General features: G+C 45.7%; 10 non-coding genes across 10 annotated transcripts; all 10 read right to left on the minus strand.

Moving 5' to 3' along the window:
* Positions 1–785: 785 nt before the first annotated feature.
* LOC141274804 (U2 spliceosomal RNA) lies at positions 786–976 on the minus strand. The gene has a single exon (XR_012323069.1). It is a non-coding gene; the product is annotated as a U2 spliceosomal RNA (small nuclear RNA).
* Positions 977–2,091: 1,115 nt separating this feature from the next.
* On the minus strand, positions 2,092–2,282 carry LOC141149429 (U2 spliceosomal RNA). The gene has a single exon (XR_012245727.1). It is a non-coding gene; the product is annotated as a U2 spliceosomal RNA (small nuclear RNA).
* A 1,110-nt stretch (positions 2,283–3,392) lies between these two features.
* Positions 3,393–3,583, minus strand: LOC141274805 (U2 spliceosomal RNA). The gene has a single exon (XR_012323070.1). It is a non-coding gene; the product is annotated as a U2 spliceosomal RNA (small nuclear RNA).
* A 1,110-nt stretch (positions 3,584–4,693) lies between these two features.
* On the minus strand, positions 4,694–4,884 carry LOC141274806 (U2 spliceosomal RNA). Its single transcript, XR_012323071.1, has one exon. It is a non-coding gene; the product is annotated as a U2 spliceosomal RNA (small nuclear RNA).
* A 1,115-nt stretch (positions 4,885–5,999) lies between these two features.
* LOC141274807 (U2 spliceosomal RNA) lies at positions 6,000–6,190 on the minus strand. The gene has a single exon (XR_012323072.1). It is a non-coding gene; the product is annotated as a U2 spliceosomal RNA (small nuclear RNA).
* A 1,115-nt stretch (positions 6,191–7,305) lies between these two features.
* On the minus strand, positions 7,306–7,496 carry LOC141274808 (U2 spliceosomal RNA). Its single transcript, XR_012323073.1, has one exon. It is a non-coding gene; the product is annotated as a U2 spliceosomal RNA (small nuclear RNA).
* A 1,115-nt stretch (positions 7,497–8,611) lies between these two features.
* Positions 8,612–8,802, minus strand: LOC141274809 (U2 spliceosomal RNA). Its single transcript, XR_012323074.1, has one exon. It is a non-coding gene; the product is annotated as a U2 spliceosomal RNA (small nuclear RNA).
* A 1,115-nt stretch (positions 8,803–9,917) lies between these two features.
* LOC141150446 (U2 spliceosomal RNA) lies at positions 9,918–10,107 on the minus strand. The gene has a single exon (XR_012246646.1). It is a non-coding gene; the product is annotated as a U2 spliceosomal RNA (small nuclear RNA).
* A 6,107-nt stretch (positions 10,108–16,214) lies between these two features.
* On the minus strand, positions 16,215–16,401 carry LOC141150384 (U2 spliceosomal RNA). The gene has a single exon (XR_012246600.1). It is a non-coding gene; the product is annotated as a U2 spliceosomal RNA (small nuclear RNA).
* Positions 16,402–19,254: 2,853 nt separating this feature from the next.
* Positions 19,255–19,447, minus strand: LOC141150246 (U2 spliceosomal RNA). The gene has a single exon (XR_012246503.1). It is a non-coding gene; the product is annotated as a U2 spliceosomal RNA (small nuclear RNA).
* Positions 19,448–23,648: the final 4,201 nt, after the last annotated feature.

The following is a 23,648-nucleotide window of genomic DNA, read 5'->3' on the forward strand; positions in this document are numbered from 1 at the left end:
CTGCTGCTGCTGGCTGTCCAGCAGCAGACTGAAGGTGGCTGCTGCTGTGCACAGGTATATAAAGGCTCAGAGCCTATTATGACACGCGCAGCCAGCGTTCCATTGCCACATTCCATCTACTGCAGGCAGGATACCTGGCTGGCTGAATGTCGCTGAGAAGCTCACAGAGACCGCCATAAGCAACAGTTTAACAGAATGCCACAGACTAATCAACCAAACTTTTTGGGTTGGGTTCTCTTTTATAGTCTGCAGGCATTAAATGAAAGAAGTCAGTGTTCCAGCAGAAGGAGACAACGTTTCAGAAAAGGCATTGTAGCAAACCAAAAAAGAAATTTTAAGCGCAGCAGAGTAACCAGCGCACATACCTGTTAGCTCAGGTGAGTTTAAAAGGCTGCTGTTGATAACAAGGGCATTTGCAAAATAGATGGTGTGTGTGCAACAATATACTGAAAGGTCAATTATATTGTGCAGCTTATCTCACCACCTGTAGTTATTTAGGTGAAAGCTCCAAAATGCTTGCCTAATATGTCTGTTTATCCAAAAGGAAGTAAAAAGGGAGAGCTAGAAAGATAGCATTGCATCACATTACATGGCAATGCAATGCACAGTTGCTGAAGTTGAACCAAAATGAGCTTGTAATCTGGCTTCTGCAACTTTGAACATGAAAAATCCAATGAGGAGAAGAAAAGCAAAGCCAAAGAGTCCATCCCAAAATCCGACAAACAAGCAAAATGAACAAAAAACATTGAATTCAATTCTTTCTGATTTTAGAAACTGCATTAAAGAAGGGGTGCACCGGTCCTGGAGATACTGCAATACCAGGTCAATGCGTGGAGTGGACAGAGCAAGCTCTTTTTCCATCTCCCTGTTCTAAAAATCCATTTAATATATGGTCCCCAGATAGGGGACGTATCAGATATTAAACTGATAAGAACAGATACTACACTTGATCTTAGCCAAAAGGCCGAGAAGCGATAACCAGAATTGGTTTCAAACTACGGAGCCACCCAAGGATCCTGAAAAGTCCATTTGTGGAGATGAGCTCCTGGACTCCTGTTAAGAAGACATGTTGTCAACCTCTAGATCCCTTACATGCCTGCACTTTTCGGCTTGCTGCTGCTGCAATCCACGCGTTTTAGATCTGCATAACTCCACCTCTTTAAACACAGCACCTTCACCCTCTGCTGTTCCCACCCGCCTCAACACCGTTGGAAGGGAGGAGAACCAATTAAGGCGGGGGGTGGGGTGGAACGAGCAGCTGTCTACCCTTAGCAGGAGGGCTCCTGATTACATACCTCTCCTGCTGCTGCTGCTGCTGGCTGTCCAGCAGCAGACTGAAGGTGGCTGCTGCTGTGCACAGGTATATAAAGGCTCAGAGCCTATTATGACACGCGCAGCCAGCGTTCCATTGCCACATTCCATCTACTGCAGGCAGGATACCTGGCTGGCTGAATGTCGCTGAGAAGCTCACAGAGACCGCCATAAGCAACAGTTTAACAGAATGCCACAGACTAATCAACCAAACTTTTTGGGTTGGGTTCTCTTTTATAGTCTGCAGGCATTAAATGAAAGAAGTCAGTGTTCCAGCAGAAGGAGACAACGTTTCAGAAAAGGCATTGTAGCAAACCAAAAAAGAAATTTTAAGAGCAGCAGAGTAACCAGCGCACATACCTGTTAGCTCAGGTGAGTTTAAAAGGCTGCTGTTGATAACAAGGGCATTTGCTAAATAGATGGTGTGTGTGCAACAATATACTGAAAGGTCAATTATATTGTGCAGCTTATCTCACCACCTGTAGTTATTTAGGTGAAAGCTCCAAAATGCTTGCCTAATATGTCTGTTTATCCAAAAGGAAGTAAAAAGGGAGAGCTAGAAAGATAGCATTGCATCACATTACATGGCAATGCAATGCACAGTTGCTGAAGTTGAACCAAAATGAGCTTGTAATCTGGCTTCTGCAACTTTGAACATGAAAAATCCAATGAGGAGAAGAAAAGCAAAGCCAAAGAGTCCATCCCAAAATCCGACAAACAAGCAAAATGAACAAAAAACATTGAATTCAATTCTTTCTGATTTTAGAAACTGCATTAAAGAAGGGGTGCACCGGTCCTGGAGATATTGCAATACCAGGTCAATGCGTGGAGTGGACAGAGCAAGCTCTTTTTCCATCTCCCTGTTCTAAAAATCCATTTAATATATGGTCCCCAGATAGGGGACGTATCAGATATTAAACTGATAAGAACAGATACTACACTTGATCTTAGCCAAAAGGCCGAGAAGCGATAACCAGAATTGGTTTCAAACTACGGAGCCACCCAAGGATCCTGAAAAGTCCATTTGTGGAGATGAGCTCCTGGACTCCCGTTAAGAAGACATGTTGTCAACCTCTAGATCCCTTACATGCCTGCACTTTTCGGCTTGCTGCTGCTGCAATCCACGCGTTTTAGATCTGCATAACTCCACCTCTTTAAACACAGCACCTTCACCCCCTGCTGTTCCCACCCGCCTCAACACCGTTGGAAGGGAGGAGAACCAATTAAGGCGGGGGGTGGGGTGGAACGAGCAGCTGTCTACCCTTAGCAGGAGGGCTCCTGATTACATACCTCTCCTGCTGCTGCTGCTGCTGGCTGTCCAGCAGCAGACTGAAGGTGGCTGCTGCTGTGCACAGGTATATAAAGGCTCAGAGCCTATTATGACACGCGCAGCCAGCGTTCCATTGCCACATTCCATCTACTGCAGGCAGGATACCTGGCTGGCTGAATGTCGCTGAGAAGCTCACAGAGACCGCCATAAGCAACAGTTTAACAGAATGCCACAGACTAATCAACCAAACTTTTTGGGTTGGGTTCTCTTTTATAGTCTGCAGGCATTAAATGAAAGAAGTCAGTGTTCCAGCAGAAGGAGACGTTTCAGAAAAGGCATTGTAGCAAACCAAAAAAGAAATTTTAAGCGCAGCAGAGTAACCAGCGCACATACCTGTTAGCTCAGGTGAGTTTAAAAGGCTGCTGTTGATAACAAGGGCATTTGCTAAATAGATGGTGTGTGTGCAACAATATACTGAAAGGTCAATTATATTGTGCAGCTTATCTCACCACCTGTAGTTATTTAGGTGAAAGCTCCAAAATGCTTGCCTATTATGTCTGTTTATCCAAAAGGAAGTAAAAAGGGAGAGCTAGAAAGATAGCATTGCATCACATTACATGGCAATGCAATGCACAGTTGCTGAAGTTGAACCAAAATGAGCTTGTAATCTGGCTTCTGCAACTTTGAACATGAAAAATCCAATGAGGAGAAGAAAAGCAAAGCCAGAGTCCATCCCAAAATCCGACAAACAAGCAAAATGAACAAAAAACATTGAATTCAATTCTTTCTGATTTTAGAAACTGCATTAAAGAAGGGGTGCACCGGTCCTGGAGATACTGCAATACCAGGTCAATGCGTGGAGTGGACAGAGCAAGCTCTTTTTCCATCTCCCTGTTCTAAAAATCCATTTAATATATGGTCCCCAGATAGGGGACGTATCAGATATTAAACTGATAAGAACAGATACTACACTTGATCTTAGCCAAAAGGCCGAGAAGCGATAACCAGAATTGGTTTCAAACTACGGAGCCACCCAAGGATCCTGAAAAGTCCATTTGTGGAGATGAGCTCCTGGACTCCCGTTAAGAAGACATGTTGTCAACCTCTAGATCCCTTACATGCCTGCACTTTTCGGCTTGCTGCTGCTGCAATCCACGCGTTTTAGATCTGCATAACTCCACCTCTTTAAACACAGCACCTTCACCCCCTGCTGTTCCCACCCGCCTCAACACCGTTGGAAGGGAGGAGAACCAATTAAGGCGGGGGGTGGGGTGGAACGAGCAGCTGTCTACCCTTAGCAGGAGGGCTCCTGATTACATACCTCTCCTGCTGCTGCTGCTGCTGGCTGTCCAGCAGCAGACTGAAGGTGGCTGCTGCTGTGCACAGGTATATAAAGGCTCAGAGCCTATTATGACACGCGCAGCCAGCGTTCCATTGCCACATTCCATCTACTGCAGGCAGGATACCTGGCTGGCTGAATGTCGCTGAGAAGCTCACAGAGACCGCCATAAGCAACAGTTTAACAGAATGCCACAGACTAATCAACCAAACTTTTTGGGTTGGGTTCTCTTTTATAGTCTGCAGGCATTAAATGAAAGAAGTCAGTGTTCCAGCAGAAGGAGACGTTTCAGAAAAGGCATTGTAGCAAACCAAAAAAGAAATTTTAAGCGCAGCAGAGTAACCAGCGCACATACCTGTTAGCTCAGGTGAGTTTAAAAGGCTGCTGTTGATAACAAGGGCATTTGCTAAATAGATGGTGTGTGTGCAACAATATACTGAAAGGTCAATTATATTGTGCAGCTTATCTCACCACCTGTAGTTATTTAGGTGAAAGCTCCAAAATGCTTGCCTATTATGTCTGTTTATCCAAAAGGAAGTAAAAAGGGAGAGCTAGAAAGATAGCATTGCATCACATTACATGGCAATGCAATGCACAGTTGCTGAAGTTGAACCAAAATGAGCTTGTAATCTGGCTTCTGCAACTTTGAACATGAAAAATCCAATGAGGAGAAGAAAAGCAAAGCCAGAGTCCATCCCAAAATCCGACAAACAAGCAAAATGAACAAAAAACATTGAATTCAATTCTTTCTGATTTTAGAAACTGCATTAAAGAAGGGGTGCACCGGTCCTGGAGATACTGCAATACCAGGTCAATGCGTGGAGTGGACAGAGCAAGCTCTTTTTCCATCTCCCTGTTCTAAAAATCCATTTAATATATGGTCCCCAGATAGGGGACGTATCAGATATTAAACTGATAAGAACAGATACTACACTTGATCTTAGCCAAAAGGCCGAGAAGCGATAACCAGAATTGGTTTCAAACTACGGAGCCACCCAAGGATCCTGAAAAGTCCATTTGTGGAGATGAGCTCCTGGACTCCCGTTAAGAAGACATGTTGTCAACCTCTAGATCCCTTACATGCCTGCACTTTTCGGCTTGCTGCTGCTGCAATCCACGCGTTTTAGATCTGCATAACTCCACCTCTTTAAACACAGCACCTTCACCCCCTGCTGTTCCCACCCGCCTCAACACCGTTGGAAGGGAGGAGAACCAATTAAGGCGGGGGGTGGGGTGGAACGAGCAGCTGTCTACCCTTAGCAGGAGGGCTCCTGATTACATACCTCTCCTGCTGCTGCTGCTGCTGGCTGTCCAGCAGCAGACTGAAGGTGGCTGCTGCTGTGCACAGGTATATAAAGGCTCAGAGCCTATTATGACACGCGCAGCCAGCGTTCCATTGCCACATTCCATCTACTGCAGGCAGGATACCTGGCTGGCTGAATGTCGCTGAGAAGCTCACAGAGACCGCCATAAGCAACAGTTTAACAGAATGCCACAGACTAATCAACCAAACTTTTTGGGTTGGGTTCTCTTTTATAGTCTGCAGGCATTAAATGAAAGAAGTCAGTGTTCCAGCAGAAGGAGACAACGTTTCAGAAAAGGCATTGTAGCAAACCAAAAAAGAAATTTTAAGCGCAGCAGAGTAACCAGCGCACATACCTGTTAGCTCAGGTGAGTTTAAAAGGCTGCTGTTGATAACAAGGGCATTTGCTAAATAGATGGTGTGTGTGCAACAATATACTGAAAGGTCAATTATATTGTGCAGCTTATCTCACCACCTGTAGTTATTTAGGTGAAAGCTCCAAAATGCTTGCCTAATATGTCTGTTTATCCAAAAGGAAGTAAAAAGGGAGAGCTAGAAAGATAGCATTGCATCACATTACATGGCAATGCAATGCACAGTTGCTGAAGTTGAACCAAAATGAGCTTGTAATCTGGCTTCTGCAACTTTGAACATGAAAAATCCAATGAGGAGAAGAAAAGCAAAGCCAAAGAGTCCATCCCAAAATCCGACAAACAAGCAAAATGAACAAAAAACATTGAATTCAATTCTTTCTGATTTTAGAAACTGCATTAAAGAAGGGGTGCACCGGTCCTGGAGATACTGCAATACCAGGTCAATGCGTGGAGTGGACAGAGCAAGCTCTTTTTCCATCTCCCTGTTCTAAAAATCCATTTAATATATGGTCCCCAGATAGGGGACGTATCAGATATTAAACTGATAAGAACAGATACTACACTTGATCTTAGCCAAAAGGCCGAGAAGCGATAACCAGAATTGGTTTCAAACTACGGAGCCTCCCAAGGATCCTGAAAAGTCCATTTGTGGAGATGAGCTCCTGGACTCCCGTTAAGAAGACATGTTGTCAACCTCTAGATCCCTTACATGCCTGCACTTTTCGGCTTGCTGCTGCTGCAATCCACGCATTTTAGATCTGCATAACTCCACCTCTTTAAACACAGCACCTTCACCCCCTGCTGTTCCCACCCGCCTCAACACCGTTGGAAGGGAGGAGAACCAATTAAGGCGGGGGGTGGGGTGGAACGAGCAGCTGTCTACCCTTAGCAGGAGGGCTCCTGATTACATACCTCTCCTGCTGCTGCTGCTGCTGGCTGTCCAGCAGCAGACTGAAGGTGGCTGCTGCTGTGCACAGGTATATAAAGGCTCAGAGCCTATTATGACACGCGCAGCCAGCGTTCCATTGCCACATTCCATCTACTGCAGGCAGGATACCTGGCTGGCTGAATGTCGCTGAGAAGCTCACAGAGACCGCCATAAGCAACAGTTTAACAGAATGCCACAGACTAATCAACCAAACTTTTTGGGTTGGGTTCTCTTTTATAGTCTGCAGGCATTAAATGAAAGAAGTCAGTGTTCCAGCAGAAGGAGACAACGTTTCAGAAAAGGCATTGTAGCAAACCAAAAAAGAAATTTTAAGCGCAGCAGAGTAACCAGCGCACATACCTGTTAGCTCAGGTGAGTTTAAAAGGCTGCTGTTGATAACAAGGGCATTTGCTAAATAGATGGTGTGTGTGCAACAATATACTGAAAGGTCAATTATATTGTGCAGCTTATCTCACCACCTGTAGTTATTTAGGTGAAAGCTCCAAAATGCTTGCCTAATATGTCTGTTTATCCAAAAGGAAGTAAAAAGGGAGAGCTAGAAAGATAGCATTGCATCACATTACATGGCAATGCAATGCACAGTTGCTGAAGTTGAACCAAAATGAGCTTGTAATCTGGCTTCTGCAACTTTGAACATGAAAAATCCAATGAGGAGAAGAAAAGCAAAGCCAAAGAGTCCATCCCAAAATCCGACAAACAAGCAAAATGAACAAAAAACATTGAATTCAATTCTTTCTGATTTTAGAAACTGCATTAAAGAAGGGGTGCACCGGTCCTGGAGATACTGCAATACCAGGTCAATGCGTGGAGTGGACAGAGCAAGCTCTTTTTCCATCTCCCTGTTCTAAAAATCCATTTAATATATGGTCCCCAGATAGGGGACGTATCAGATATTAAACTGATAAGAACAGATACTACACTTGATCTTAGCCAAAAGGCCGAGAAGCGATAACCAGAATTGGTTTCAAACTACGGAGCCACCCAAGGATCCTGAAAAGTCCATTTGTGGAGATGAGCTCCTGGACTCCCGTTAAGAAGACATGTTGTCAACCTCTAGATCCCTTACATGCCTGCACTTTTCGGCTTGCTGCTGCTGCAATCCACGCGTTTTAGATCTGCATAACTCCACCTCTTTAAACACAGCACCTTCACCCCCTGCTGTTCCCACCTGCCTCAACACCGTTGGAAGGGAGGAGAACCAATTAAGGCGGGGGGTGGGGTGGAACGAGCAGCTGTCTACCCTTAGCAGGAGGGCTCCTGATTACATACCTCTCCTGCTGCTGCTGCTGCTGGCTGTCCAGCAGCAGACTGAAGGTGGCTGCTGCTGTGCACAGGTATATAAAGGCTCAGAGCCTATTATGACACGCGCAGCCAGCGTTCCATTGCCACATTCCATCTACTGCAGGCAGGATACCTGGCTGGCTGAATGTCGCTGAGAAGCTCACAGAGACCGCCATAAGCAACAGTTTAACAGAATGCCACAGACTAATCAACCAAACTTTTTGGGTTGGGTTCTCTTTTATAGTCTGCAGGCATTAAATGAAAGAAGTCAGTGTTCCAGCAGAAGGAGACAACGTTTCAGAAAAGGCATTGTAGCAAACCAAAAAAGAAATTTTAAGCGCAGCAGAGTAACCAGCGCACATACCTGTTAGCTCAGGTGAGTTTAAAAGGCTGCTGTTGATAACAAGGGCATTTGCTAAATAGATGGTGTGTGTGCAACAATATACTGAAAGGTCAATTATATTGTGCAGCTTATCTCACCACCTGTAGTTATTTAGGTGAAAGCTCCAAAATGCTTGCCTAATATGTCTGTTTATCCAAAAGGAAGTAAAAAGGGAGAGCTAGAAAGATAGCATTGCATCACATTACATGGCAATGCAATGCACAGTTGCTGAAGTTGAACCAAAATGAGCTTGTAATCTGGCTTCTGCAACTTTGAACATGAAAAATCCAATGAGGAGAAGAAAAGCAAAGCCAAAGAGTCCATCCCAAAATCCGACAAACAAGCAAAATGAACAAAAAACATTGAATTCAATTCTTTCTGATTTTAGAAACTGCATTAAAGAAGGGGTGCACCGGTCCTGGAGATACTGCAATACCAGGTCAATGCGTGGAGTGGACAGAGCAAGCTCTTTTTCCATCTCCCTGTTCTAAAAATCCATTTAATATATGGTCCCCAGATAGGGGACGTATCAGATATTAAACTGATAAGAACAGATACTACACTTGATCTTAGCCAAAAGGCCGAGAAGCGATAACCAGAATTGGTTTCAAACTACGGAGCCACCCAAGGATCCTGAAAAGTCCATTTGTGGAGATGAGCTCCTGGACTCCCGTTAAGAAGACATGTTGTCAACCTCTAGATCCCTTACATGCCTGCACTTTTCGGCTTGCTGCTGCTGCAATCCACGCATTTTAGATCTGCATAACTCCACCTCTTTAAACACAGCACCTTCACCCCCTGCTGTTCCCACCCGCCTCAACACCGTTGGAAGGGAGGAGAACCAATTAAGGCGGGGGGTGGGGTGGAACGAGCAGCTGTCTACCCTTAGCAGGAGGGCTCCTGATTACATACCTCTCCTGCTGCTGCTGCTGCTGGCTGTCCAGCAGCAGACTGAAGGTGGCTGCTGCTGTGCACAGGTATATAAAGGCTCAGAGCCTATTATGACACGCGCAGCCAGCGTTCCATTGCCACATTCCATCTACTGCAGGCAGGATACCTGGCTGGCTGAATGTCGCTGAGAAGCTCACAGAGACCGCCATAAGCAACAGTTTAACAGAATGCCACAGACTAATCAACCAAACTTTTTGGGTTGGGTTCTCTTTTATAGTCTGCAGGCATTAAATGAAAGAAGTCAGTGTTCCAGCAGAAGGAGACAACGTTTCAGAAAAGGCATTGTAGCAAACCAAAAAAGAAATTTTAAGCGCAGCAGAGTAACCAGCGCACATACCTGTTAGCTCAGGTGAGTTTAAAAGGCTGCTGTTGATAACAAGGGCATTTGCTAAATAGATGGTGTGTGTGCAACAATATACTGAAAGGTCAATTATATTGTGCAGCTTATCTCACCACCTGTAGTTATTTAGGTGAAAGCTCCAAAATGCTTGCCTAATATGTCTGTTTATCCAAAAGGAAGTAAAAAGGGAGAGCTAAAAAGATAGCATTGCATCACATTACATGGCAATGCAATGCACAGTTGCTGAAGTTGAACCAAAATGAGCTTGTAATCTGGCTTCTGCAACTTTGAACATGAAAAATCCAATGAGGAGAAGAAAAGCAAAGCCAAAGAGTCCATCCCAAAATCCGACAAACAAGCAAAATGAACAAAAAACATTGAATTCAATTCTTTCTGATTTTAGAAACTGCATTAAAGAAGGGGTGCACCGGTCCTGGAGATACTGCAATACCAGGTCAATGCGTGGAGTGGACAGAGCAAGCTCTTTTTCCATCTCCCTGTTCTAAAAATCCATTTAATATATGGTCCCCAGATAGGGGACGTATCAGATATTAAACTGATAAGAACAGATTTTTTTTTTTTTTTTATACCATTCAGTAAAATTTTTCAAGCAACAATCAATAGTATAAAAACTCATACTACGTTGCCCAGTCTTACATCATAATGGTACTTTCTTTATTTCATATTTATAACTTTTTACTGAAACAGTTGTAATACCTTTTGAATGGACAAAAAACTATAAAACATACCATTATCATAAAAAAAGACAGATCACAACACTTAAACAAGGACTTACTGGTACTTTACCAGTGACCTCCATTTTTTTACTTTCCAAAAACCTTCTGAATCAGAGCCACCACCGCCACGGCTGTCCCATAAATAAACTATGTATAACCTTGACAAAACCATCCTAACACAATTATTAACTGAGATTATTTTCCTTTTAAATAAACACAAATTCCTAACGTCCCACAGACTTTCTATTACACATGCCATTATCAACCACAACAATCTCTCTTTCACCCGGCTACTTGCACCCATCCCAAACATTACCACTCTCCAATTTATAAAATTCACGCCCGCTAGTTCCTTGCATAAACCACCCACTCCCTTCCAAACACTCTGAGCATAATCACAATTCCAAACCAAATGCATAACAGTTTCACTCGCCCCACATCCATCCCTCGGACATACCTCTGTTCTAATCAGATCCCTCCTCTTCTGTACCTCTCTCACAGGCAAAATCTCATGCAAACTCATCCATACGATATCACGCTGCCTATTCGATATTCCTTTTATACTCAGGTTCCTCCATACACACAACGCTTCACTCGATCTCAAGCCCCTAATGTTACATTCAAACTCTCTAACACGCATCCTTCTCCTTACATTCCTTATCACTTTGAAATCACCCATAGGAACATCCAACAAATCATGCTTGACAACAAATTTTTCAACAAACTCATACCACACTGGACATTTAAACGAAACAGGCACTCTTGCATCCCTTCTCATCCATTTCAACCCAAACAACATCCATCCAGCCATATATTTAATCATAAAAGCCGTCTTGTTATCCCTGCCTAACAGAACAACCACCGTTTTAATATAATTTAAACCAAGACAAAATTCAAAATTTGGGAAATCCATTCCCCCATGTTCACGTAACTTACACAAATATTCCCTTTTAAGTTTTTCCATCTTACTTCCCCAATAAAACGTAAAAATTAGCTTCTCAATCCACCTAAAACCCCTATAAGGGGCTGGAAAAACCACTGACACAAAAAGTAACATAGGAAGAATCACTGACTTAATAATAAGGACTTTGCCTGACAATGTCAAGTCCCGTAACCTCCAAAAATTTAACTTCTGTTCAATCCTCTTACCGCATTCATCCCAACTCTCATTCCCTTTCAGATCTTTGTTAAACCACACCCCCAAAACCTTAATAGCACCTTCTTCACATATCACACCATCCATCCTAACACTCGAATCCCCGAAACACTTAAAGCTACACTTCCCCCAATTCACCCTAAAACCAGATGCACCACAAAAGAAATCTAAAAGCAACCTTGCTCGATTCATAGCAGCCATATTATCACTCACCACAACAACATCGTCCATATACCCCATTACCTTTACAGTCTTTCCACCACTCCCTGGGATCAGAAGACCATTCATCACTTTCTCTTTCCGAATCATGCACAACAGGGGCTCAATCACACTTATAAACAGGACAGGGGACAACGGACACCCCTGCCTGACCCCTGATTTTATGCACACCTTCTCACTCAAACATCCATTCACTAACACTTCACTCACCACACCATCATACAAACACCTTATGGCATTCACAAAAACACTAGGAAAACCCATCCTAACTAACACCTCAAACATAAACGCATGCGACACTCTATCAAAAGCTTTCTCAAAATCCACACAAAAAACCATACATTTCCCCTTCCTAAACATACAATTTCCAATTACGTCTCTCAACAACAAGAGGTTATCAGTCACACACCTACCTGGCACCGCGCACACTTGATCATCACCAACCACACTTCCAATCACCCCACGCATACGGTTAGCCAGAATTTTGCTAAAGACTTTATAATCTGCATTGAGTAATGTAATCGGCCTCCAATTACGCAAATTCTTTTTCTCACCCTTCTTATATAGTAAAACAACTACTCCTTCTTTCATGGAATTACAAAGTACACCATTCATCCACATATATTGACATACCTCCACAAAATCAACACCAATCACATCCCATGCTTTTACATAAAACTCCACAGGCAACCCATCTTTCCCAGGTGTTTTATTCTTTTTCGCACCATCCACCGCCTTTTTAACCTCATCAAAAACAATATCCTCACTCAAACACTCACGTTCCCCTGATTCAAGCTGACTCTCCAACATACCTAACACATGCTCTTTCAAACCCCCATCCACCCATTTAGACTCAAATAAACTACTATAGAAACTATGTACCTCATCCAACACTTCCCTTCCAACCACAGTCATACCATTATCATTTACAACCTCATCCAACTCATCTTTTTTACTGCACATTTTTTTAAAAAAGTACCTCGTACACTTCTCATCCATATCCAAATGCTCAACTCTCGTCCTAAAAATAATTTCCTTCCCACGCTTTTCCAAAACACGCTTCATCTCATCTCTCGCTCCTCTGAGTTGATCACTAACATCAATTCCTTTCATACTCATTTTATGTAACCACTCAATCCTCATATTTAAATCTTTAAATCTGCCTCTTTCAATTGCTGCTTTTTTATAACCCCACCTCCTAAAAAAATTCTTAATTTCCACTTTCACCCAATCCCACCATACAGTCACATCCACAAAATTATTTTTCCTAGACCTCCACCATTCATACTTACTTTCGAAGTCTCTCATAACCCTAACATCCTCTAACAACCTAACATTTAGCTTCCATACCCCAACACCATGCACCATTTTTTTATCACCTTCAAACATACCCCACAAACATTCATGGTCTGTGAAAGAAAAAACATGCTGTTTAAAAAATTTACACACCAAACCTCTATTTGTATACAGCATGCGGTCAATCCTGGACACTATTCCTCCCCTATCAGCTCTATATGTGGCCGGTGGTGGCTTACTCAAAAATTCCGCTGCATCTAAAAAAGAAAAATCAGATGTAATTTGATTAAGGACCTTACCCGTGACATCAATTTCCCCTTCAGAAACACAATTGAAATCACCAACTAATAATATTGGAATCCTTCCAGGCAAAAATAAACATATTTTCTCTAATAGTGCTAACCTATCCCCTTTGTTAATTGGACAATACACGTTAACAATTTTCACCCTCCACCCTCTCCCCTTAACCACTGCCATTATACAACGACCTGGCTCCACCACCATATAATTTTCAAAACTTAAATCCCTATTCCCCAACAAAATCCCCACACCATCATTTTTGTTTGTCATTGAACCTGACCAAATACTATGCCCATATACCCAGTCCTTTTCAGGAGGTGACTCTTCAATTCCGCACTCTTGCAGACAGTAAATATTTGCTCCAAGATTTTTTAGTTCTTCCAGTATAGCCAATCTTCTAGGCTTAGATTTTATAAGCCTTACATTTATTGACAGTACACTACAGCCCACGTTGGAGCCCATTTTTTAACCATATTCGGTAAAAAAGAACATACCCCCCACCGAAGAGTCAACCTTTCTCGTCTTGAAACTCGATTCCTGATGTTAAGCAGAGAATGCTGGCCCCCTCCTCAAAAAAAGACCTCCTAGGAGAGGCACTGTAGCTCTCGGGATAGCTCCTATCACTTAAGGGGCTGATGCTCCCAATACTGGCAGGTGAAAAATCTGGCCGGAACTTCTTTGCAGAAGACACATCAGAGTCCTCATCAGGGGGCCTCACCACAGCCCCGGTGAAGTCACCCTGGCCACCACCACCTTCATGAATTGCCTCTGAGCATTCCAAAGCCAACACCGGCGTTGTGGAGAGTGAACCGCTCACTTCTCCCTCACCACTCACATCAAGCAGAATTGACATATCTGCAGGCTCTATCTCAACAGCGCTTCCACCAGCAGGATCGGGTGCTTGCTCCATCTCTTCCATGAAGTCCCTTACTGCCTCGATCGCCTCACCAATAGTGGCGGCAGTAGTAGGACGTGGGGACACGGCCTCTGCATATGACCTGGAACGATGGGGACAGTCCTTGAAAGCGTGTCCCTCCTCGCCACATGCATTACAAACCATGGAGTTAGTACACTCCATTGCCAGATGACCCTCTTTATTGCATTTCCCACAAAACTTCTCCACCGTGCAGTCCTCTTGGTAGTGTCCAAAGGATTTACACTTCCTGCAAAAACGCGGAGCACCAGGAAAAAACATATACCCTCTATCCCTCCCGATGGCAAAACTGAGGGGAGGGTAGTGGATACCCCCAGGTCCCTGGGGGTCCTCCTGGAACCGAACAAAAAACTTGTGTTTGCCAGTCCACAAGCCCACCTCATTCCTCACCTTGTGTGAGTAGGACACATAGCTGCAATGACGGTTCAGGAATCTAGTAATGTCCTCCACATCCACAAGGGGGTTGTGCATAAACACAACAACTGGCACTTCCCCCTTAGTATACAATACCGTGAATGTAAGCCCATCAAGAGCCGGATGATCCAAGGCTTGCTGATCCTTCAGAGTCTTGAAAAGATTCTGGCAAGCTGCCATACGATCAAGGACTAAAACGTACCGGCCATTCTTTGGGAACTCCTGTAGGCAAATGATGTCTCCACGACCAACATTCAAAATCTTGAAGATGACGACTTCCACCAAGAACCGCAGGTTAAAGAAATTCCTCTTCGACTCCTCAATATCAATGCGAAAAGCATTTTTGACCCGAATATCATCAGTCCCGGCATAGCGAATCTTGACGCCCATTATCACCTCTCGTTTCCTCTGGACCCCCCCCAATAGCAGCAGGCAGCTTAAGCCACCTAAGTGGCGATGCTGCAAGGCCGAGGGGGAGACACTATAGGATATAGGATCCTTCTGACCAGATACAAGATCTAAGCCAAAAGGCCGAGAAGCGATAACCAGAATTGGTTTCAAACTACGGAGCCACCCAAGGATCCTGAAAAGTCCATTTGTGGAGATGAGCTCCTGGACTCCCGTTAAGAAGACATGTTGTCAACCTCTAGATCCCTTACATGCCTGCACTTTTCGGCTTGCTGCTGCTGCAATCCACGCGTTTTAGATCTGCATAACTCCACCTCTTTAAACACAGCACCTTCACCCCCTGCTGTTCCCACCCGCCTCAACACCGTTGGAAGGGAGGAGAACCAATTAAGGCGGGGGGTGGGGTGGAACGAGCAGCTGTCTACCCTTAGCAGGAGGGCTCCTGATTACATACCTCTCCTGCTGCTGCTGCTGCTGGCTGTCCAGCAGCAGACTGAAGGTGGCTGCTGCTGTGCACAGGTATATAAAGGCTCAGAGCCTATTATGACACGCGCAGCCAGCGTTCCATTGCCACATTCCATCTACTGCAGGCAGGATACCTGGCTGGCTGAATGTCACTGAGAAGCTCACAGAGACCGCCATAAGCAACAGTTTAACAGAATGCCACAGACTAATCAACCAAACTTTTTGGGTTGGGTTCTCTTTTATAGTCTGCAGGCATTAAATGAAAGAAGTCAGTGTTCCAGCAGAAGGAGACAACGTTTCAGAAAAGGCATTGTAGCAAACCAAAAAAGAAATTTTAAGCGCAGCAGAGTAACCAGCGCACATACCTGTTAGCTCAGGTGAGTTTAAAAGGCTGCTGTTGATAACAAGGGCATTTGCTAAATAGATGGTGTGTGTGCAACAATATACTGAAAGGTCAATTATATTGTGCAGCTTATCTCACCACCTGTAGTTATTTAGGTGAAAGCTCCAAAATGCTTGCCTAATATGTCTGTTTATCCAAAAGGAAGTAAAAAGGGAGAGCTAGAAAGATAGCATTGCATCACATTACATGGCAATGCAATGCACAGTTGCTGAAGTTGAACCAAAATGAGCTTGTAATCTGGCTTTTGCAACTTTGAACATGAAAAATCCAATGAGGAGAAGAAAAGCAAAGCCAAAGAGTCCATCCCAAAATCCGACAAACAAGCAAAATGAACAAAAAACATTGAATTCAATTCTTTCTGATTTTAGAAACTGCATTAAAGAAGGGGTGCACCGGTCCTGGAGATACTGCAATACCAGGTCAATGCGTGGAGTGGACAGAGCAAGCTCTTTTTCCATCTCCCTGTTCTAAAAATCCATTTAATATATGGTCCCCAGATAGGGGACGTATCAGATATTAAACTGATAAGAACAGATTTTTTTTTTTTTTTTTTTTTTTTTAAAACCTATTCAGGTTAAAATTAAAGTCCACTCCACAGTCCTCTTCTCCCCAAAGGGAGACAAGACGTGGACTCCAACTTAAATCATCATCAGGTTTTGGTACTTTTAATGTCAGAAAAAAAAATTACAAAAATACAACAATACTTACAAAGAAAGAAATGTTTCAGAACCTGAATGGATACCAAAAAAATAAAAATTAAATTATAACTGTATTAACAACAGTAATAACATCAAGTAAAATACTTGTAACCATTATCAAAAGCATGAACCCCAACCCAACTCAGAACCTTAAGGGACAAATCTTCAACCCTTGATGCTGAAAAAACTTGTTTCGATACACCATCTGGTATTCTATATTTCACACAAAAAACATTTTTATCTCTTATTAGTTCTTTCCTAACATTCTCTATAAGATAGTCCAAACGTTTCTCATCATACAACTTACGGTACAACCGGTTAAAATATTCTGCATTCTTTATAAACATAGGTTGTTGAAAAACAACTATATTTTCTTCCATTGCCACCTCCACTTCCTGTTCCTTTCTCTTTTCTTGCTTTTTAACCTTACCACGGCCAGTTCCCTGACTTACACCTCCCATTTCACTCTCTACCCTATCCCCCCAATCTACTCTTGTTTTCTCCATCTCCCTCTGCACTCCTACAGGTTTGCTTTCTTTTCCCTTTACCACCAACACCTTTTCTACACTTTCCTCCTTTCTCTCTACCAAAACCTTTTTAACCACTACCTCCTTCTCGTTATTTCTTTTCCTCTTTGGGCAATTCTTAAAAACATGCGTATCTTCCTGACACAAGTTGCACTTCCTCCGATCTTTACAATCCTTTGACTCATGATCACCTTTTTTGCAAAAACCACATACACCACCCGAACAATTTTCCTTTCCATGCCCGTATTGACGACAAACTCGACAAAAAGTGGGTATACCACTGAAAAAAATATCACCATTTATATTACCCAACTTAAACCTAGCTGGGGGAAGCAACACAGTCCCCTGCTCATCTTCTTTGAAACGGACCAAAAATTTCCACTTCGAAGTCCAAAAACCAAATTCATTATAAATCTTCCCTTTTGGTGTTACTGACAAACAAAAAAACTCCAAAAATGTAAGAACATCCTCTTCGTCCACCAATGGAGAGTACATTTTAACAATGATCCATTTATCTCTAACGGGGAAGTGTGGCATTACACTTATCCCCTCCATTCTTTTATCCTGGCTTGCAGTCATTTTCCTTAGATATCCTTCAAAAAAAACTTTGTCAACAAAAACTATATCATAAACACCCCTCCTGGGGTAGTCCATTATCGCCAACACTTCTTCTGTCTTCAAACCAAAAAGATCCACAAGAACTTGACTCATCACATACCTAAAATCCTTTTGATCTCGAAAGTTCTCCTGAACAACCAAACGAATAGAATTCTGCACCTTAGCGAATTCAGGCACATGATCTTCCTCTCCTTAATGTGATGCTGCAGACATCTTCTTCACAAACAGGTTCTCCTCTTCTCAATAGAAACCTTCAACACCGAAGTGCCAGGTAGATGATCGCCTCCCGTTGCCCGGGGACTAATCCGACTCCCTAATAGCAGCAGGGAGGTGAAGCCCTGCTGAAAAACAGAGCGATCCCCCCAGGCCAAGGAGCCGGGTACCCCGAGCATCTCTCAGCCAAGACCAAGGCAGCAGCCGCTAGATCACTGCACTTGATCTTAGCCAAAAGGCCGAGAAGCGATAACCAGAATTGGTTTCAAACTACGGAGCCACCCAAGGATCCTGAAAAGTCCATTTGTGGAGATGAGCTCCTGGACTCCCGTTAAGAAGACATGTTGTCAACCTCTAGATCCCTTACATGCCTGCACTTTTCGGCTTGCTGCTGCTGCAATCCACGTGTTTTAGATCTGCATAACTCCACCTCTTTAAACACAGCACCTTCACCCCCTGCTGTTCCCACCCGCCTCAACACCGTTGGAAGGGAGGAGAACCAATTAAGGCGGGGGGTGGGGTGGAACGAGCAGCTGTCTACCCTTAGCAGGAGGGCTCCTGATTACATACCTCTCCTGCTGCTGCTGCTGCTGGCTGTCCAGCAGCAGACTGAAGGTGGCTGCTGCTGTGCACAGGTATATAAAGGCTCAGAGCCTATTATGACACGCGCAGCCAGCGTTCCATTGCCACATTCCATCTACTGCAGGCAGGATACCTGGCTGGCTGAATGTCGCTGAGAAGCTCACAGAGACCGCCATAAGCAACAGTTTAACAGAATGCCACAGACTAATCAACCAAACTTTTTGGGTTGGGTTCTCTTTTATAGTCTGCAGGCATTAAATGAAAGAAGTCAGTGTTCCAGCAGAAGGAGACAACGTTTCAGAAAAGGCATTGTAGCAAACCAAAAAAGAAATTTTAAGCGCAGCAGAGTAACCAGCGCACATACCTGTTAGCTCAGGTGAGTTTAAAAGGCTGCTGTTGATAACAAGGGCATTTGCTAAATAGATGGTGTGTGTGCAACAATATACTGAAAGGTCAATTATATTGTGCAGCTTATCTCACCACCTGTAGTTATTTAGGTGAAAGCTCCAAAATGCTTGCCTAATATGTCTGTTTATCCAAAAGGAAGTAAAAAGGGAGAGCTAGAAAGATAGCATTGCATCACATTACATGGCAATGCAATGCACAGTTGCTGAAGTTGAACCAAAATGAGCTTGTAATCTGGCTTCTGCAACTTTGAACATGAAAAATCCAATGAGGAGAAGAAAAGCAAAGCCAAAGAGTCCATCCCAAAATCCGACAAACAAGCAAAATGAACAAAAAACATTGAATTCAATTCTTTCTGATTTTAGAAACTGCATTAAAGAAGGGGTGCACCGGTCCTGGAGATACTGCAATACCAGGTCAATGCGTGGAGTGGACAGAGCAAGCTCTTTTTCCATCTCCCTGTTCTAAAAATCCATTTAATATATGGTCCCCAGATAGGGGACGTATCAGATATTAAACTGATAAGAACAGATTTTTTGATTGAATATATCTTTTATTAGCACAAAAAATAAGTTAACAGACAGTGTACAGTGCCGCAGCCCAGTACACACAGAATTCTACATCATATTTACATAGCATGAGGATACGACGCACTAACTAGACACATCACACCCCTATGCTACACAAAACACTCAATCTGAAAGAAAAAGCATGTCAATCAATACAGTACGACGAACCGTGATAAGGGATGGGGATTGGGAAAAAGGGGATGGGGAGGGGAAAATCACAGGCCCGAAGCTTTATTGAAAGACAAGACACATAAGGGGAGAGGGGGAGGAGGGGTTTAGTCCTCGTCCTCGTCCTCCGGACCGTCCATGATGGAATAGTCTCTGAGCAGGCTGTGGATCAGCCTGCGGCAGTCCTGGATGGACATCCTCTCCCTCCTCAAGATGAGCCGGTTCCTGGCGACCCAAACGGCATCCTTGAAGCAGTTCATAAGGCGCCAAGCCTCCTGGATGGCTCCGACGGTATGAACCCCAGGGAAGAGTCCGTAAAGCACAGAATGGTGCGATAGGCTCGCCCTGGGGACAGAGTTCCTCAGGTCGTCCTCAAGTGCAGTCAATAGGCGCTGTGCAAATCCGCAGTCCCAAAAAGTGTGCAAAGATGTTTCCTCCACGAAGGGGCACCTTGGGCAGTACCGGGTCTTGCACAGGTTCCGGGCATGCATGAATGACCGGACGGGCAGTCCGCCCTGAATCGCCATCCACGACAAGTCCTTGTGCCCGTTGGTCAGCCTGTCAGACGACACATTTGTCCACACAGTCTCTAGCGTGTCCTGGTGAAGTCCTGTGATGTTCTCCACGTCATCCTTGGCTCTGATTAGCTTGTGGATAGTTTTGGGCTTCCACAAGTCGGGCTTGAGTCCCTCCAGTTGATGCTCCCCCACAAATCGAACGACGTCTCCGTAGAACCATGGCGTCGTCCAGTTGTAGGGGAAGGAGCTGTCCCACTTGTCCCAGCCGAGTCGCCTCCAAAGAGGAAGCAGGAAGAAGCGAGACATGGACCTGCCCGCGGAGCCATTCTTGACTTGCAAAGTCCGGCGGACACAATCACACACAAAAGAGGATCGCAGGAGAGTGGGGATATCTGGAACGCCCTTCCCACCCTTGCGAGGCTCCTTGTACATGACGGCCCGCCTGACTCTGTCCATCTTGGATCCCCAGACAAAGTGAAACACTGTCCTGGTAATGGCCCTGCACACAGTGACGTGTGGGGGCCAGGCCTGCGCCGTGTACTGCAAGACGGGCAGGACCTCATTACGCAGGACGAGTGCCTTACCCTCACAAGTGAGGTGTCTGAGGCTCCAGAGTCCGATCCGTTGCTTCACCTTGGCCAAGCGTTCTTGCCAGGACTTGAGGGCCGCTCCTTCCTTCCCGAACCAGACTCCCAGCACCTTGAGGAAATCCGGTTGAATGTTGAAGGGGAAGGGGGCGGAGGAGGCCGGCTGCCAATCCCCGAAGAGCATGGCTTCCGACTTCCTGCAGTTGACTTTGGCCCCTGAAGCCCGGCCGAACCTCTCACACGTCTGGACGAGGGCGTCGACTGAACCACGATCAGCACAGAAGACGGTGACGTCGTCCATGTAGAGCGAGCACTTGACCTCGTGTCGTCCCGGACCCGGTGCGGTGATCCCTCTGATCTCTCCATTCTGCCGGATAGCCTCTGCGAAGAGTTCTATAACACAAACAAAAAGAAGAGGTGATAGAGGGCAGCCTTGTCTGACCCCAGAGAGGACAGGGAAGGGGTCAGTCTTCCAGCCGTTCACCAACACCGAGCTGTGGATATCAAAATACATCAGACGGACATACGAACAAAACATGTTACCCAAACCTAACCGGTGCAGAGCTCGGCCCATGAACTCGTGGGAAACCCGGTCGAAGGCCTTCTCCTGATCCAAGGAGACCAGGGCCGCGTGTGTGCGGCGGACCTTGATGTACTCGACCGTGTCCCGCACGAGAGCGAGGCTGTCTGCGATGCGACGTCCAGGGATGCCGCAGGTCTGGTCCGGGTGGATGATCCGTCCGATGACCGTCTTAAGTCGTGTCGCCATCGTCTTGGCCAGGATCTTGTAGTCCACGTTGAGCAGAGTGATGGGACGCCAATTCCTCAGGTCGCACCTCTCTCCCTTCCGCTTGTACAGGATCGTGACCATTCCTTCCCTCAAAGATGGAGGCATTCTACCCTCCACCACCATCTCCTCGTACAGGTCCAACAGGTCCGGACAGATGAGGTCTCCCAGCGCTACATAGAGCTCCGCTGGAAGACCATCACTGCCCGGGGTCCTGCCGGTCCTAAAGGATTTAGCGGCAGAGAGCAATTCGCCCACCATCAGAGGTTTGTCCAAGGCTGCCGTGCCTGCAGGATCAAGATGGTTAGTGATACCTGACAGGAACTTATCAGCAGCGTCGGGGTCGGTAGTCTTGTGGGAGTAGAGTTCGCTGTAGAAGTCGCTGACGACCCTCATCACGTCCTCCTTCCCACGTCGCATGTTTCCGCTCTCGTCTCGCAGCTCGTTCAGGGGCGTGTGACCAGCATGAAGTTTCCTGAAAAAGAATGAGTTACATTTCTCACCCTTCTCCAGATTCTCCACTTTGGAACGGAAGATGATTCGCTTGGACTCCTCCTCAAAGTGCCTTTTCAGGCTCTTCTTGGTCTCCTCCAGCTCCTCCCTCACGTCCCAGCCGCAGTGAAGAAGGTCCTGCAGCGACCGCAGCTCGCGCTGCAGCCCTCTGAAGTCCCTCCTCTTCTCACACTCCTGTTGTCGACCCTTGGCCTGAAAGAAACAGCGAAACTCAAGTTTAACATATTCCCACCAATCAGAGACTGTTTGGAAGCTACCCTTGTAGGACTGCCACATTGCGTAGGCTGCTCTCAGCTCCTCCACGACTTCATCCTGAGCCAGCAGAGCACAATTCAGCTTCCAGGAGCCGGGGCCGGACGGAAAACCGTCGCCGAGGACACCTTGTAAGTGAATGGCTCTGTGGTCGGAGAAGAAGCAGGAGACCATCGAGTGCCTACTCTGCCTGACTGCCCGAGAGGTGAACACAAAGTCAATCCTGGAGCGGAGTGAGCCATCGGGTCGGCTCCACGAATAGTTCGTGGAGCCTCTCCCCATGGAGCCCACCACGTCCTGAAGAGAGGCCTCGGTTACCATCTCGATGAGCAGCTTGGACGTGATGTCCAACTTGGCAGATGTGCCAGAACTACGACCGTCCTCCTCGATGGGGCAGTTGAAATCCCCGGCCATCACTAAGGTCCTGGTGGTGGCAAGCTGAAGCCGCAGGGTCTGGAAAAGCTCCAAACGCTCATTCTTCAGTGGGGACGCATACACGTTGATGAACCTGATAGGTTCTCCCGCCCAGTTGCCATCTACAACAAGAGCCCTGCCGCAGATGAGCTCCTGGACGGACTCAAGCGTGAATGCGCCCCCCCTGATCAGAATTGCGACCCCCGCAGACTTGCAGTCACCCCCACCGGACCAGTAGGATGGACCGTGGGACCACTCCCTGGCAAGATGTTTGAAGGACCTAGAGGAGGGAAGGGAACATTCCTGCAACATATAAACATCACACAACTGGGAAGTAAGGAAGGCATAAATAGTCTGACGTCTGAACTTGTCCTTGATGCTCCTGACATTAATGGAAAATAAGTTAATATTAGCCATCATGTAGGGAAAAAAGAAAAAGTTAGCGCAGGCAATACACCTTAGTTACCACTCCGGTCGGGTGGTCCCTCGTCGGTGTTGACTGCTGGTGACGGGATCACCAGCAGGCCCTCTTCCTCCATCTGGTCAAGCAGCGCGGCCTCAATCTCGGCGACCACCAGTTCCTCCTCTTCTGGCTCGGCCACCAGGGTCTCAACCATGTGCTCCATCTCTTCTGGCTCAGGGAGGGTATCCTCCTTTTCGCCTACGAAATCCAGAATCTTCTTTTTGGAGGATTCAGTAGCAGGGCTGTCCTCCACCTTCCTCTTTCCCCGGGTTGGAACTGGGGAGACAAGAAGGGGAAAATCCTCCTCGGAATAGATAGCGGCGGGTGGAGGAAAGGTTAATTCCACCGCTACCATGGTCTGGGGAGGGAGAGTGGCTGCCGGGGCAGGGGAAAGGACACCTGCTGAGGAGTAGGGGAAGGAGGAAGAGGAAGTGGAATCCTCAGCAGGGGTGGCCGGGGTGGGGGGGGATTGGACGGGGGTGGCAGGGGGAGGGATCGAGAG

The sequence above is a fragment of the Phyllobates terribilis genome, unplaced genomic scaffold (genome assembly GCF_046119375.1).
Source record: "Phyllobates terribilis strain yellow unplaced genomic scaffold, ASM4611937v1 Scaffold_5__5_contigs__length_657084704, whole genome shotgun sequence".
NCBI lineage: Eukaryota > Metazoa > Chordata > Amphibia > Anura > Dendrobatidae > Phyllobates > Phyllobates terribilis.